Here is a 16,031-nt window from a genome sequence, read left to right on the forward strand (position 1 = left end):
ATAAAGCTGTGGTAGCCACTGTGAAGAAGATGCGGCACAGGATCAAGCCAGGTGGACATGCTGCAAAGATGAAACACTGCCATTACGATAAAAACAAATAACAGGAATGGCCCAGTGACGAACCAACTATGAACACCCAACACACCTATTTGCAGGCCTAAAACAATGTCACGGTCTAAAGACTTCTAAAAAAATGTATTGATTTATTTTTTGCACAATTCCAGTTCAGGACAAGCATGTGAATCAGATCCACTTCATGAGACTGACATCACGTTCAGCAAGTCCAAACCGCTTCCCCCTATTTAGCGATTTTTGCGGGTGTCTAGATATAGTATAGATCAAAAATCATTTTCTAGTGTTGAGCTTGAAGACCGGCTTGTAAGAGGCTGGCCTGGTTTATAGTAGGTACCTGATGGCACTTACACCTTGTGCTAGGTCCAGTTATCCCTTATTAGTAGATTAGTAGTGTTCTAGCAGCTTAGGCTGATAGAGGTAGCTATAGCAGGCAGAGCAGCTTAGGCTGAACTAGGAGACATGCAGAGCTCCTTCTATACCACTTATATCATATAGCACTATATCATAAGAATCACAATACTCAGACTTACTAAAAATAAAGGTACTTTATTTTAGTGACAATGTGTCAGAAATATCTCAGAGGATATACTCCTTTAGGAGGTAATTAAAATACACAAAATGTACACAAACACCAAAATCAGGTAAGTAACCAGTTAGAAAAGTAGTGCAAACACTGGAGAATACAATAGGATGCAATAGGTCTAGGGGCAACACAAACCATATACTAAGAAAGTGGAATGCGAACCACTTAGGGACCCCAGGCCGAGTGTAGTGTGTAGAGGGTCACTGGGAGTGTCAGAAAACACTAAGGGTATCCAAGATACCCCACTCCAAGACCCTGAAAAGTAGGAGTAAAGTTACCCTACTTCCCCAGAAACACACTAAAGTTGTGATAGGAGATTCTGCAAAGACCACAACAGACTGCAAAGCACTGTAGACGGATTCCTGGGACTGAGGACCTGCAAAGGAAGGGGACCAAGTCCAAGAGTCACGAAAGTGTCCAGGGGGGGCAGGAGCCCACTAAACCCTAGATGAAGGTGTAAAATGGCTGCCTCAGGGTGGAAGAAGCTGAAGATTCTGCAACAACGGAAGATGGCAGGAACTTCTCCCTTGCACTGAAGATGTCCCACGGCGTGCTGGAGGATGCAGAGTTGTTTCCATGCAGGAAGACCGCAAACATGCCTAGCGGTAGCTGCAGTGAAAACCCCAGAGAGCTGGTTCGGCAGTACTGGGGGTCCATGCTGGAGCCCCGGGGATGCACGGGATTGGCACCCCAATACCAGATTTGGCATGGAGGGCAATTCCATGATCCTATACATGTTACATGACCATATTCGGAGTTACCATTGGGAAGCTACATATAGGTATTGACCTATATGTAGTGCTGGCATGTAATGGTGCCCCCGCACTCACAAAGTCCAGGGAAATTGCCCTGAACTATGTGGGGGCACTGTGGCTAGTGCCAGGGTGCCCTCACACTTAGTAACTTTGCACCTAACCTTCACTAAGTGAGGGTTAGACATATAGGTGACTTATAAGTTACTTAAGTGCAATGTAAAATGGCTGTGAAATAACGTGGACGTTATTTCACTCAGGCTGCAATGGCAGTCCTGTGTGATTTTGGTCTAGGCTCCCTATGGGTGGCAAAAGAAATGCTACAGCTCATAAGGATCTCCTGGAACCCCAATAACCTAGGTACCTAGGTACCATATACTAGGAAATTATAAGGGTGTTCCAGTGTGCCAATTAGAATTGGTAAAAATGGTCACTAGCCTGCAGTGACAATTTTAAAGGCAGAGAGAGCATAAGCACTGAGGTTCTGATTAGCAGAGCCTCAGTGGCACAGTTAGGCACCACCCAGGGAACACATTCAGGCTACAAGTATGAGCACTGGGGTCCCGGCTAGCAGGATCCCAGTGAGACAGGCAAAAACAAACTGACACACATGTAAAAAATGGGGGTAACATGCCAGGTAAGATGGTACTTTCCTACACCGGCTGACCATAAAACCATTCGACCTTGTTAGAATTGGAAATCATAAACTGTACAAGTGCTCCCAAGCAATCAGATTGTAAAGCCCTTCATACGTTGTCACCTTACTGCCCTTCACCCAACCGTCCAGTGAACATGCAGAATGAATCAACACATTTCATCCATGTTTGGGATTCCTTCTTCTTTTAGGACCTAAACTTGTCCTTATACTGATCAGGGGTGAGGCCATACCTAGTGATCAGGACGTCCTTCATGATAGAGTAAATGAGTCCCAGTGTCCCTTCCCTCTACCTCAAAATGCTTCCACAGATCCACCCCCCAATGAGCTTCAGGGACCAGATTCATATGGAGAGCAGACTCATACCCCTTAAACCACAGCAGTATGTCATCCTCCCTCTTGTAAACCTTCACAAGGTCATTAAGAATGTGCACCTTCCTCTCAGGCTGCACTGTGATGTTGCTGCCACCATCCCTACTAGACTGGCTACTCTGATCCAGCTCCCTCAAGCTGAGTGAATGAGCCTATAATAACTTTTTCTCCTCTATGGCCATCCTCAATTTCTCCAACTCTAACTGGTGAGCCCTCTCTGCCTGTCTGTCCTGCAACTCTTCAGGAGTCAGACCCTTAGATGAGACACTGCTACCTGCCCTGGAGATCCTCCCCCCAGACATGACAGGCCCACCCACAATACCATTGTGAATACTCTACACCTCCTCCTCCTCACCCTGATCCTCATCTTCTGTGTGCCCCTTAGCTTCTTTGGCTGTCATCCAAGCCCTCAGTGCCTTTTGCAGCTCCTCCTTCCTGGTGGAGCTCTTAATGGGGCAGGCAAGATCCTAGCAGAACTGTTTCAATTAGGCCACTGTGTAACTCTCCAGTTTCCCTAAATCAAAAGCAGCTCCAGCTGAAGCATTTCCAGACTGAGACATGATGAAAAGTCAACAGAAGTGCAAAGTTCCAAAGGCAGAAAACAAGTTCCCAATGAAGTTCAAAAGTCAGTCAAAGATTACCACAAAATGGAAGTGGGGAAAAATCCAAAAAAGAGAAAAAACAAAATCACAAGACAATTAGTATGTGGTCACATACAGGTCTGCAATGAAAACAGTAGTGTGCTCTTAATCACTGTATGTCAAGTACATATACAAGTCCAATCCCAATCTTGGACTGCCAGCTTCACTTCCCAAGACCCCAGGAACTGGATAGGGCACCACGTGGTAGGGCAGGAGTCTCAGAAGAGAGTCCAGGTGCTGGAAGGAGAAGTATTTAGTGGCCCTGAGACTTCAACAACAGGAGGCAAGCTCAGGACAAGCCCTTGCATATTTCTTCACAAGCAGGAATGCCAACAAAGTCCAGTCTTTGTCCTCTTGCACAGCCAGAAGCAGCAACTGCAGGGTACCCCCACAAAGCACAGTCACAGGCAGGGCAGCACTTCTCTTCAGCTCTTCTCCAGGCAGAGGTTCCTCTTGATGTCCAGAAGTGATCTAAACTCGGTGGTTTTGAGTGATCATCTTATACCCATTTTGGCCTTTGAAGTGGGCTTACTTCAAAGGAAAGTCTCTCTTGTTTGTGAAATTCTGCCTTGCCCAGGCCAGGCCCCAGACACACACCAGGGGGTTGGAGACTGCATTGTGTGAGGGCAGGCACAACCCTTTCAGGTGTAAGTGACCACTCCTCCCCTCCCTCCTAGCACAGATGGCTCATCAGAATATGCAGGCTACACCCCAGCTCCATTTGTGTCACTGTCTAGAGAGCGGTGCAAACAGCCCAACTGTCAAACTGATCCACACAGGGAATCCACAAACAGGAAGAGTCACAGAATGGTTTAAGCAAGAAAATGCCCACTTTCTAAAAGTGGCATTTTCAAACGCACAATCTTAAAGCCAACTTTACTAAAAGATGTATTTTTAAATTGTGAGCTAAGAGACCCCAAACTGTCTATCTGCTTCGAAAGGGAATCTACGCTTTAATCATATTTAACCGCTTCTGTGCCTTGGACGAGGTGACCTCGTCCAAGGCTACAGTTCCCCTGTGCCTTGGACGAGGTGACCTCGTCCAAGGCACAGGGGAACTTGGGGGAGCGCTACCGCGCCCCCCGTGCACCCCCCTCCCCCCCAAGGCGGGGATGGAAGGGGAAGACCTTCCCCTTCCTCCCCCGAATGTGACCACCCCCACCCCCCCTGTGACATCAGCGCGCGAGCGCGCGCTGATTTGTCACAGGGGCCTCCCCCATCGCGCTGGAAGCTCAGCTTCCAGCGCGATTGAAAGAGAAATGCAAAGCATTTCTCTTTCAATCACTGGGGGAGGCCCAGAGGGGCTTCAAAGGGAAGGAAATGTATTTCCTTCCCTTTGAAGTCTCTCCCAGGGTTTCAAAAGCCGGATTGCTTGCAATCCGGCTTTTGAAACCCCACTAGACACCAGGGATTTTTTTTTTTCTGAAATTGTCATAAGGGAGCGACCCCTTGGGCAAGGGTCGCTCCCAGGGGGGGCATTTTTTCGGGAAGGCCTTTTCTGGCCCCCCTGGTGGCAGATCGGCCTATTACTAGGCCGATCTGCCCCCAGGGGGGGCAGAAACCTCTAGGCACCAGGGATCATTTTTTTTTTTTTTTTAGGTGGGGAGCGACCCCTTAGGCAAGGGTCGCTCCCCTTGAGGGAAAATTATATTTAGGCCATTTCTGCCCCCTTTGGGGGCAGATTGGCCTATTTTGATGAGGCCAATCTGCCTCCAAGGGGGGCAGAAACCACTAGACACCAGGGAGTTTTTTCTTTCCATGAATTTCACGCAAGGGGAGCGACCACTTAGGCAAGGGTCGCTCCCTGGGGGGGGCAAATTTATTTTAGGCAATTTCTGCCCCCCCTGGGGGAAGATCGGCCTATTATTAGGCCGATCTGCCCCCAGGGAGGGCAGAAACCTCTAGGCGCAAGGGCAAAATTTTTTTTTGTGTTTTTTTTTTTTTTTTTTGAGATGGGGAGCGACCCATCAGGCAAGGGTCGCTGCCCTGGGGGGCAAATTGTATTTAGACCCTTTCTGCCCCCCTTGGGGGCAGATTGGGCGATTTTAGGTCAATCTGCCCCCAAGGGGGCAGAAACCACTAGGCACCGGGGATTTGTTTTTTGGCGCCAATGTCACGCAGGGGGAGCGACCCCGTAGGCAAGGGTCGCTCCCTGGGGGGGCAAATTTATTTTAGGCCATTTCTGCCCCCCCCTGGGGGCAGAAACCTCTAGGCGCCAGGGCAAGTTTTCTTTTTGTGTTTGTTTGTTTTTTTAGAGATGGGTAGCGACCCATCAGGCAAGGGTCGCTGCCCTGGGGGGCAAATTGTATTTAGACCATTTCTTCCCCCCTTGGGGGCAGATTGGTCGATTTTAGGGCAATCTGCCCCCAAGGGGGCAAGAACCACTAGGCACCGGGGATTTGTTTTTTGGCGCCAATGTCACGCAGGGGGAGCGACCCCGTAGGCAAGGGTCGCTCCCGGGGGGGGGGAATTTATTTTAGGCCGATCTGCCCCCAGGGGGGGCAGAAACCTCTAGGCGTCAGGGCAAATTTTATTTTTGTGTTTATTTTTTTGTTTGTTTGTTTTTTTAGAGATGGGGAGCAACCCATCAGACAAGGGTCCCTCCCCTGGGGGGCAAATTGTATTTAGACCATTTCTGCCCCCCTTGGGGGCAGATTGGTCGATTTTAGGTCAATCTGCCCCCAAGGGGGCAAGAACCACTAGGCACCGGGGCTTTGTTTTTTGGCGCCAATGTCACGCAGGGGGAGCGACCCCGTAGGCAAGTGTTGCTCCCAGAGGAGGGGAAGGGTTGGAGGGGGGCAAATTTATTTTAGGCCATTTCGGCCCCCCCTGGGGGCAGATCGGCCTATTATTAGGCCGATCTGCCCCCAGGGGGGGCAGAAACCTCTAGGCGCCAGAGCAATTTTTTTTTTTTTGTTGTTTTTTTTTTGTTTGTTTTTTTAGAGATGGGGAGCGACCCATCAGGCAAGGGTCGCTCCCCTGGGGGGCAAATTGTATTTAGACCATTTCTGCTCCCCTTGGGGGCAGATTGGTCGATTTTAGGTCAATCTGCCCCCAAGGGGGCAGAAACCACTAGGCACCGGGGATTTGTTTTTTGGCGCCAATGTCACGCAGGGGGAGCGACCCCGTAGGCAAGGGTCGCTCCCGGGCAGGGGGGGTTTGGGGAGGGTGGGGGGGGTGAAATTTATTTTAGGGCATTTCTGCCCCCCCCCGCGGGGCCGGCTGAGCTAGAGGCCAAACTCCACAGGTAGGCACTTTGCAAAAAACACCTCTGTTTTCTGTGAAAAAATATGTTGTGTCCACGTTGTGTTTTGGGCCATTTCCTTTCGTGGGCGCTAGGCCTACCCACAGAAGTGAGGTACCATTTTTATCGAGAGACTTAGGGGAACACTGGGTGGAAGGAAATTTGTGGCTCCTCTCAGATTCCAGAACTTTCTGTCACCGAAATGAGAGAAAAAAGTGTTTTTTTGGCTAAATTTTGATGTTTGCAAAGGATTCTGGGTAACATAACCTGGTCAGAGCCCCACAAGTCACCCCATCTTGGATTCCCCTGGGTTTCTAGTTTTCAAAAATGCACTGGTTTGCTAGGTTTCCACAGGTGCCGGCTGAGCTACAGGCCAAAATCCACAGGTAGGCACTGTTTTCTATGAAAAAATGTGATGTGTCCACGTTGTGTTTTGGGCCATTTCCTTTCGTGGGCGCTAGTCCCACCCACACAAGTGAGGTATCATTTTTATCGGGAGACTTGGGGGAACGTTGGGTGGAAGGAAATTTGTGGCTCCTCTCAGATTTCAGAACTTTCTGCCACAGAAATGTGAGGAACATGTGTTTTTTTAGCCAAATTTTGAGGTTTGCAAAGGATTCTGGGTAACAGAACCTGGTCCGAGCCCCACAAGTCACCCCATCTTGGATTCCCCTAGGTCTCTAGTTTTCAGAAATGCACAGGTTTGGTAGGTTTGCCTACGTGCTGGCTGAGCTAGAGGCCAAAATCTACAGGTAGGCACTTCGCAAAAAACACCTCTGTTTTCTTTCAAAAAATTGGATGTGTCCATGTTGCGCTTTTGGGCGTTTCCTGTCGTGGGCGCTAGGCCTACCCACACAAGTGAGGTATCATTTTTATCGGGAGACTTGGGGGAACGCTGGGTGGAAGGAAATTTGTGGCTCCTCTCAGATTCCAGAACTTTCTGCCACAGAAATGTGAGGAACATGTGGTTTTTTTAGCCAAATTTTGAGGTTTGCAAAGGATTCTGGGTAACAGAACCTGGTCCGAGCCCCACAAGTCACCCCATCTTGGATTCCCCTAGGTCTCTAGTATTTAGAAATGCACAGGTTTGGTAGGTTTCCCTAGGTGCCGGCTGAGCTAGAGGCCAAAATCTACAGGTAGGCACTTCGCAAAAAACACCTCTGTTTTCTTTCAAAAAATTGGATGTGTCCACGTTGCGCTTTGGGGCGTTTCCTGTCGCGGGCGCTAGGCCTACCCACACAAGTGAGGTATCATTTTTATCGGGAGACTTGGGGGAACGCTGGGTGGAAGGAAATTTGTGGCTCCTCTCAGATTCCAGAACTTTCTGCCACAGAAATGTGAGGAACATGTGTTTTTTTAGCCAAATTTTGAGGTTTGCAAAGGATTCTGGGTAACAGAACCTGGTCCGAGCCCCACAAGTCACCCCATCTTGGATTCCCCTAGGTCTCTAGTTTTCAGAAATGCACAGGTTTGGTAGGTTTGCCTAGGTGCCGGCTGAGCTAGAGGCCAAAATCTACAGGTAGGCACTTCGCCAAAAAAATACCTCTGTTTTCTTTCAAAAAATTGGATGTGTCCACGTTGCGCTTTGGGGCGTTTCCTGTCGCGGGCCCTAGGCCTACCCACACAAGTGAGGTATCATTTTTATCGGGAGACTTGGGGGAACGCTGGGTGGAAGGAAATTTGTGGCTCCTCTCAGATTCCAGAACTTCCTGCCACAGAAATGTGAGGAACATGTGTTTTTTTAGCCAAATTTAGACGTTTGCAAAGGATTCTAGGTAACAGAACATGATCCGAGCCCCACAAGTCACCCCATCTTGGATTCCCCTAGGTCTCTAGTTTTCAGAAATGCACAGGTTTGGTAGGTTCGCCTAGGTGCCGGCTGAGCTAGAGGCCAAAATCTACAGGTAGGCACTTTGCAAAAAACACCTCTGTTTTCTGTAAAAAAATTGGGATGTGTCCACGTTGTGTTTTGGGCCATTTCCTTTCGTGGACGCTAGGCCTACCCACACAAGTGAGGTACCGTTTTTATCGGGAGACTTGGGGGAACGCAGGGTGGAAGGAAATTTGTGGCTCCTCTCAGATTCCAGAACTTACTGCCACAGAAATGTGAGGAACATGTGTTTTTTTAGCCAACTTTTGAGGTTTGCAAAGGATTCTGGGTAACAGAACCTGGTTCGAGCCCACCAAGTCACCCCATCTTGGATTCCCCTAGGTCTCTAGTTTTCAGAAATGCACAGGTTTGGTAGGTTTCCCTAGGTGCCGGCTGAGCTAGAGGCCAAAATCTACAGGTAGGCACTTTGCAAAAAACACCTCTGTTTTCTTTCAATAAATTGGATATGTCCACGTTGCGCTTTGGGGCGTTTCCTGTCGCGGGCGCTAGGCCTACCCACACAAGTGAGGTATCATTTTTATCGGGAGACTTGGGGGAACGCTGGGTGGAAGGAAATTTGTGGCTCCTCTCAGATTCCAGAACTTTCTGCCACAGAAATGTGAGGAACATGTGTTTTTTTAGCAAAATTTTGAGGTTTGCAAAGGATTCTGGGTAACAGAACCTGGTCAGAGCCCCACAAGTCACCCCATCTTGGATTCTCCTAGGTCTCTAGTTTTTAGAAATGCACAGGTTTGGTAGGTTTCCCTAGGTGCCGGCTGAGCTAGAGGCCAAAATCTACAGGTAGGCACTTTGCAAAAAACACCTCTGTTTTCTTTCAATAAATTGGATGTGTCCACGTTGCGCTTTGGGGCGTTTCCTGTCGCGGGCGCTAGGCCTACCCACACAAGTGAGGTATAATTTTTATCGGGAGACTTGGGGGAACGCTGGGTGGAAGGAAATTTGTGGCTCCTCTCAGATTCCAGAACTTTCTGCCACAGAAATGTGAGGAACATGTGTTTTTTTAGCCAAATTTTGAGGTTTGTAAAGGATTCTGGGTAACAGAACCTGGTCCGAGCCCCACAAGTCACCCCATCTTGGATTCCCCTAGGTCTGTTGTTTTCAGAAATGCACAGGTTTGGTAGGTTTGCCTAGGTGCCGGCTGAGCTAGAGGCCAAAATCTACAGGTAGGCACTTTGCAAAAAACACCCCTGTTTTCTTTTAAAAAATTGGATGTGTCCACGTTGCGCTTTGGGGCGTTTCCTGTCGCGGGCGCTAGGCCTACCCACACAAGTGAGGTATCATTTTAATCGGGAGACTTGGGGGAACATAGATTAGCGAAACAAGTGTTATTGCCCCTTGTCTTTCTCTACATTTTTTCCTTCCAAATATAGGAGAGTGTGTAAAAAAGACATCTATTTGAGAAATGCCCTGTAATTCACATGCTAGTATGGTCACCCCAGAATTCAGAGATGTGCAAATAACCACTGCTCCTCAACACCTTATCTTGTGCCCTTTTTGGAAAAACAAAGGTTTTCTTGATAGCTATTTTTTACTCTTTATATTTCAGCAAATGAATTGCTGTATACCCGGTATAGAATGAAGACGCACTGCAGGGTGCAGCTCATTTATTGGCTCTGGGTTCCTCAGGTTCTTGATGAACCTACAAGCCCTATATATCCCCGCAACCAGAGGAGTCCAGCAGACATAACGGTATATTGCTTTCGATAATCTGACATTGCAGGGAAAAGTTACAGAGTAAAACGGAGAGAAAAATTGATGGTTTTTTCACCTCAATTTCAATATTTTTCTTTTTCAGTTGTTATTTTCTGTAGGAAACCCTTGTAGGGTCTACACAAATGACCCCTTGCTGAATTCAGAATTTTGTCTACTTTTCAGAAATGTTTAGGTTTCTGGGATCCAGCATTGGTTTCATGCCCATTTCTGTCACTGACTGGAAGGAGGCTGAAAGCACAAAAAAATGCAAAAGTGGGGTATGTCCCAGTAAAATGCCAAAATTGTGTTGAAAAGTTGGGTTTTCTGATTCAAGTCTGCCTGTTCCTGAAAGCTGGGAAGCTGCTGAGTTTAGCACAGCAAACCCTTTGTTGATGCCATTTTCAGGGAAAAAACCACAAGCCTTCGTCTGCAGCCACTTTTTCCAATTTTTTTGAAAAAAACAAAATTTTCACTGTATTTTGGCAAATTTCTTGGCCTCCTTCAGGGGAACCCACGAAGTCTGGGTACCTCTAGAATCCCTAGGATGTTGGAAAAAAAGGATGTACATTTGGCTTGGTTAGCTTATGTGGACAAAAGGTTATGAGGGCCTAAGCGCAAACTGCCCCAAATAGGCAAAAAAAGGCCTGGCACAGGAGGGGGAAATGGCCTGGCAGCGAAGGGGTTAAAGGTAGCCCCCATGTTAACCTATTAGAGAGATAGGCCTTGCAACAGTGAAAAGTGAATTTGACAGTATTTCACTGTCAGGACATATAAAACACATTAGTATATGTATGTCCTACCTTAAACATACACTGCACCCCGCCTATGGGGCTACCTAGGGCCTAGCTTAGAGGCATCTTACATGTAAGAAAAGGGAGGGTTTCAGCCTGGCAAGTGGGTACACTTGCCAAGTCGAATTGGCAGTTATAATCTGCACACACAGCACTGCAGTGGCAGGTCTGAGGGCTACTAATGTGGGTGGCACAATCAGTGCTGCAGGCCCACTAGTAGCATTTGATTTACAGGCCCTGGGCACCTCTAGTGCACTGTATTAGGGACTTACCAGTAAATCAAATATGACAATCATGGAAAGCCAATTGCATACACATTTAGTACAGGAGCACTTGGACTTTAGCACTGGATAACAGTGGTAAAGTGCCCAGAGTAACAAAAACAGCAAAAATAGAGTCCCTCACACATCAACAACCTGGGAAACAGAGGCAAAAAGTTAGGGAAGACCACACCAAGGATGAAAAGTCTAACACCAAACCACCCCCAAAGCAATGGTCTTGTTGGGAGATTCAACTGCACCTTGAAAGACATGATCATGGGCTGTCAGAACCCTTGAGCCGGAAGTGGGACGTCCTCTTGCCATGCCTTCTGTTCGCTTACAGGGAGGTGCCTCAAAAGGGACTTGGCTTTAGTCCCTTTGAGCTGATCTATGGACACCCCTTGAGGGGACCGTTAAGTCTGGTGAAGGAGGCTTTGGAAAAAGCTCCTAATAAACCCCCCTAGGATGTATTCAGCTCCATGCTGGCTCTGAGAAACCAGACTGCTCGCTTCAGGAGTCTCGCACAGGAGAACTTAGCAGGAAGCCAGGAGGAAATGAAAAGCTGGTATGACCAGAATGCAATTCTCTGGTCGAGTTTCAACCTGGTCAGAAAGTGTGGATGATGGCACCAGTGGAGTGATCAAGGACACGTGGGGTGGGCCATTTGAGGTGGTGAAGCGCAAGAGCGAAGTCACCTACCTGGTGAACTTGCAGACTCCCAGGAACCCTTTAAGAGTTCTGCATGTTAACCGGCTCAAGCCACACTTTGAGCAGACAGACTTGTCCATGCTGATAGCGACAGATGATGGGGTAGAAGAGGAGAGCGAGCCTCTTCCTGACCTCCTGTCTGCAGGAGAGAAAGATGGGTCTGTGGAGGGAGTAAATCTTTCCCCCTCCCTGACTGCAGAGCAGCAGAGGGACTGTCGCCAGGTGTTGGGACAGTTCGCCTCACTGTTCTTCTTGATCCCAGGAGTCACACACTTGTGCACACAAGATGTGGACAGTGGGGATAGTACACCCATTAAACAAAAGGTTTACAGGGTGAATGACAAGGTCAGGGCTAGCATCAAGGATGAGGTATCCAAGATGTTAACCCTAGGGGTTATTGAGCATTCCAGCAGTCTTTGGGCCAGCCCTGTGGTTTTTGTCCCAAAGGCTGCTGCTCCTGGTACCACCCCAGAACTCCGATTCTACGTGGACTACCAGGGTCTCAATGCGGTCACTAAAACTGACGCGCACTCCATCCCCCGAGCTGATGAGCTCATAGATCAGTTGGGAGCTGTCAAATACCTCAGCTCGTTTGATTTAACATCTGGGTTAACATTTTCTACCACAGATGGGCACTTTCAGTTTAAAGTGATGCCATTTGGGATGAAAAATGCCTCTGCCCCCTTTCAGAGGTTGGTAAACTAGGTGTTGGCTGGGCTGGATGAGTTCAGTGCCACCTACCTGGATGACATTGCTGTCTTCAGTTCCACATGGGAGGAACATTTGCAACACGTCTGCAAAGTGTTGGAGGCCCTGCAAAAGACAGGCCTCACTATTAAGGCAAGCAAGTACCAAATATGGCAGGGTTCTGTGGTGTACTTGGGACACCAGGTGGGGAGTGGCCAGGTGGCACCCCTACAGTCAAAGATTGATACCATTCTGGCTTGGGAGCCTCCCATGACCCAGACTGAAGTGAGAGCCTTTTTAGGTCTAACAGGATACTGTAGGAGGTTTGTCAAGGGGTATGGCACAATCATTGCTCCTTTGACTGAGTTGATCTCCAAAAAGCAGCACAGAAAGGTGATCTGGACTGAGTCTTGCCAGACGGTTTTTGATGCCCTGAAGGCTGCCAAGGCACCTGAGTACTCCAAGGAGTTTGTTGGGCAAATATGCACCTCAGAGCATGGTATTGGAGCAGTACTCTCACAGCTTAATGAAGAGGGCCTAGACCAACCTGTAGCCTTCATTAGCAGGAGGTTACTTTCCAGGGACCGTAGGTGGAGTGCCATAGAGTGTGAAGCTTTTGCTGTGGTCTGGGCGCTGAAGAAGCTAAGACCCTACTTGTTTGGGACTCACTTCCAGGTTCAGACTGACCACAGGCCCCTCAGATGGTTATGGCAGATGAGGGGTGAGAATCCAAAACTGTTGAGGTGGTCCTTTTCCCTACAGGGGATGGACTTTGCGGTTGAACACCACCCTGACACAGAACACGCCAATGCTGATGGTATGTCCAGATTTTTCCACCTTAGTGATGAGAACTCCCATGAGGTTGTGTAGTTGCTCCCCACTTTCAGCTGGGGGGGGACACTTGTTAGACTTTTCATCCTTGGCGTGGTCTCCCCTAACTTTGTGCCTCTGTTTCACAGGTTGTTGATGTGTGCTGGACTCTTGTTTTTCTGTTTTTGCTAATCTGGGCACTTTACCACTGCTATCCAGTGCTAAAGTGCAAGTGCTCCTATGTAAAATGTATGTGTAATTGGATTTCCATGTTTGCCATATTTGATTTACTGGTAAGTCCCTAGTACAGTGCATTAGAGGTGCCCAGGGCCTGTAAATCAAATGCTACTAGTGGACCTGCAGCACTGATTGTGCCACCCACATTAGTAGCCCTGTAAACATGGCTCAGACCTGCCTCTGCACTGTCTGTGTGGGTAGATGTTAATTGCCAATTCGACTTGGCAAGTGTACCCACTTGCCAGGCCTATACCTTCCCTTTTCTTACATGTAAGGCACTCCTAAGGTAGACCCTAGGTAGCCCCATGGGCAGGGTGCAGTGTATGTTTAATGTAGGACATATACTAATGTGTTTTATATGTCCTGACAGTGAAATACTGCCAAATTCAGTTTTCACTGTTACAAGGCCTATCTCTCTTATAGGTTAACATGGGAGCTACCTTTAAATATGATTAAAGCGTAGATTCTCTTTGCCAAGCTAACAAGGAGGTGAGCGGGGGTTAACTGAAGGTGATTCTCCTTTACCCTGACTAGAGTGAGGGTCCTTGCTTGGACAGGGGTTAACCTGACTGCCAACCAAAGACCCCAATTTTAACAGGCCTAATTCAAGAGATTCGAGAAAGGACCTGTAAAATAAAGTAAGTCTCTCCTGCCACTTCCCTGTCTGCTTCCCGAGGTCCTCCCGAGATAAAGCATTCAAAGTGCTGTATATTTGGATGACTGAACATTCTGCCTTGTCCATCAGCAGCTCCATCACCTCTACTTTGGCAAAGCCCCAGGTTCCCCCACCTTTCTTAATAACAAAGTCACTGATTTGAAGGTATTTAAAAAAATATTTGTTTGACATTGAAGTTCCAGCGCAAACCCTCAAACGCAACAATACCATCTCCATCATAGAAATAACCAGCCTCCTCAATGCCTGGCCTTACCGGGTCGTTCACAAAGATCATCAAATATTTCTGGGAGCATCACATTTCTTTGAAGGGCAGTATAATAATTCAAGCACCCCAGCCCTAATTTCCCTTGTAACACAGCCCAGATTTATTTACAGCCCACAGGGTTTTGAACCAGTACTTCCTAAAATAACTGGGTTCAACCTGTCTTAAAAAACATCCCTGATCTTCTTCTCCATTCAAAAGAGCATACACCAAGGAAACTGCCTCGCCTGTCCACCTAACCACATTGCAGCCCCATACCAGTATACCCATATATTGCAATGCTGCTGCCCAATAATATAATTTAAAATTCAGGAAAGCCCAGCTCAGCCCCCGGTTCCCTGGAAAACATTAAATACTTCAAAGCTCTTCTAGTCTTAGAACAGATCCAAATAAATGTAGATGGTAGCTCATCCAATAGCTAAAACGACTAGCCCTGAAATTCAAGGGGAATGGGCTGAAAACAATATAGAACTTTGAGTAAAAAAGCACCTTAATGATATTACAGTGACCAACTATAGACAAATGTAGGTTATCTAATGTCCGGAATTTGTTCTTGGCCTTCCCAATAACCGGTGCTAAGTTTCCCTTAACAGTTTTAGCGGTCAGCCATTATAGTCACTCCCACATAAACCCCCTCTCAAAAACCCATATAGCCGTTAACTGTGTGTTTTTATTAATCACAAATTGAGTCTTATTCTGATTCAGCGAGTAGCCTGAAAATACACCAAATGTGCAAGCCTCTTGTTCTAGCTCCTTTCTAGCCACCCCCGGATCAGGAGTTATTATAGCCACATTATCTGCATAGGCTAACACTTCGGTGGTCATTACAACCCTGGCGGTCGGCGTTAAAGCGGCGGTAAGACCACCAACAGGCCGGCAGTAAAAAATTTCCAATTACGACCGTGGCGGAAACCGCCAACAAAGACAGCCACTTTAACACTCCGACCGCCACGGTGGTACAAACAAACAGCGTGGCGGTCACCGCCAACAGACAGGCGGAGGACAAAGTACCGCCCTCAGTATCACAACAGGCCAATCCGCCACCTTTTCCGGGGTGGATTCACCGCAGATAAGAACACGGCGGAAACAGGTTTTCGAAGGGAAAACGCTCACCTCTACACACCCCACGAGGAACAAGGACACCATGGACCCGGAACTCCAAATTCTCCCTGCAATTGTCTTCCTGCTCCTCTACCAGGAGCACGAACGCCGGCGGCGAAGACCACGGTGAGTACTGCACCTACGACACAGGGGAGGGGGAGGGAAAAAACAGGGACACACACACGCAACACCCCCACCCTCACCCACTACAACACACACACTAATACCGCATGGTACATCACAGTTACACCCCCACCCTCTCCCCCCGGAAGAATGCAAAGACAATAGAAAATGAGTGTAACCATTGTAATATATTAAAATAACGTAGGCAAAAATATATTGTGAGAAACTAGGGCTGATTGCAGAGGCCCCATAACTTTTTGCCCCCATTTTCCACTTTATGCTGGTGTTTTCCTGACTCTGATGGTGCCCTGGGTACTGCTAACCAGTCCCAGGGCCTGTGCTCTGTGTAAAATGGATATGCAAATTAGGCTAATTATAATTGGCTAAGTTAACCTACCTATAAGTCCCTAGTATATGGTAGGGCATGTAGGTTTAGGGACCACAGCATAGGTGGTGCACACCTAGGTGCAT

The 16,031-nt window shown here is 47.9% G+C and overlaps 1 protein-coding gene across 1 annotated transcript in view; it reads right to left on the reverse strand.

Annotated features, from left to right (window-relative positions):
* The window catches only part of LOC138288481 (E3 ubiquitin-protein ligase TRIM39-like), a 232,599-nt gene that overhangs the window by 187,599 nt on the left and 28,969 nt on the right, over positions 1–16,031 (reverse strand). The gene's annotated exons all lie outside the window — the stretch shown is intronic.

This window comes from Pleurodeles waltl, chromosome 4_1 (assembly GCF_031143425.1).
Source record: "Pleurodeles waltl isolate 20211129_DDA chromosome 4_1, aPleWal1.hap1.20221129, whole genome shotgun sequence".
Taxonomy (NCBI): Eukaryota; Metazoa; Chordata; class Amphibia; order Caudata; family Salamandridae; genus Pleurodeles; species Pleurodeles waltl.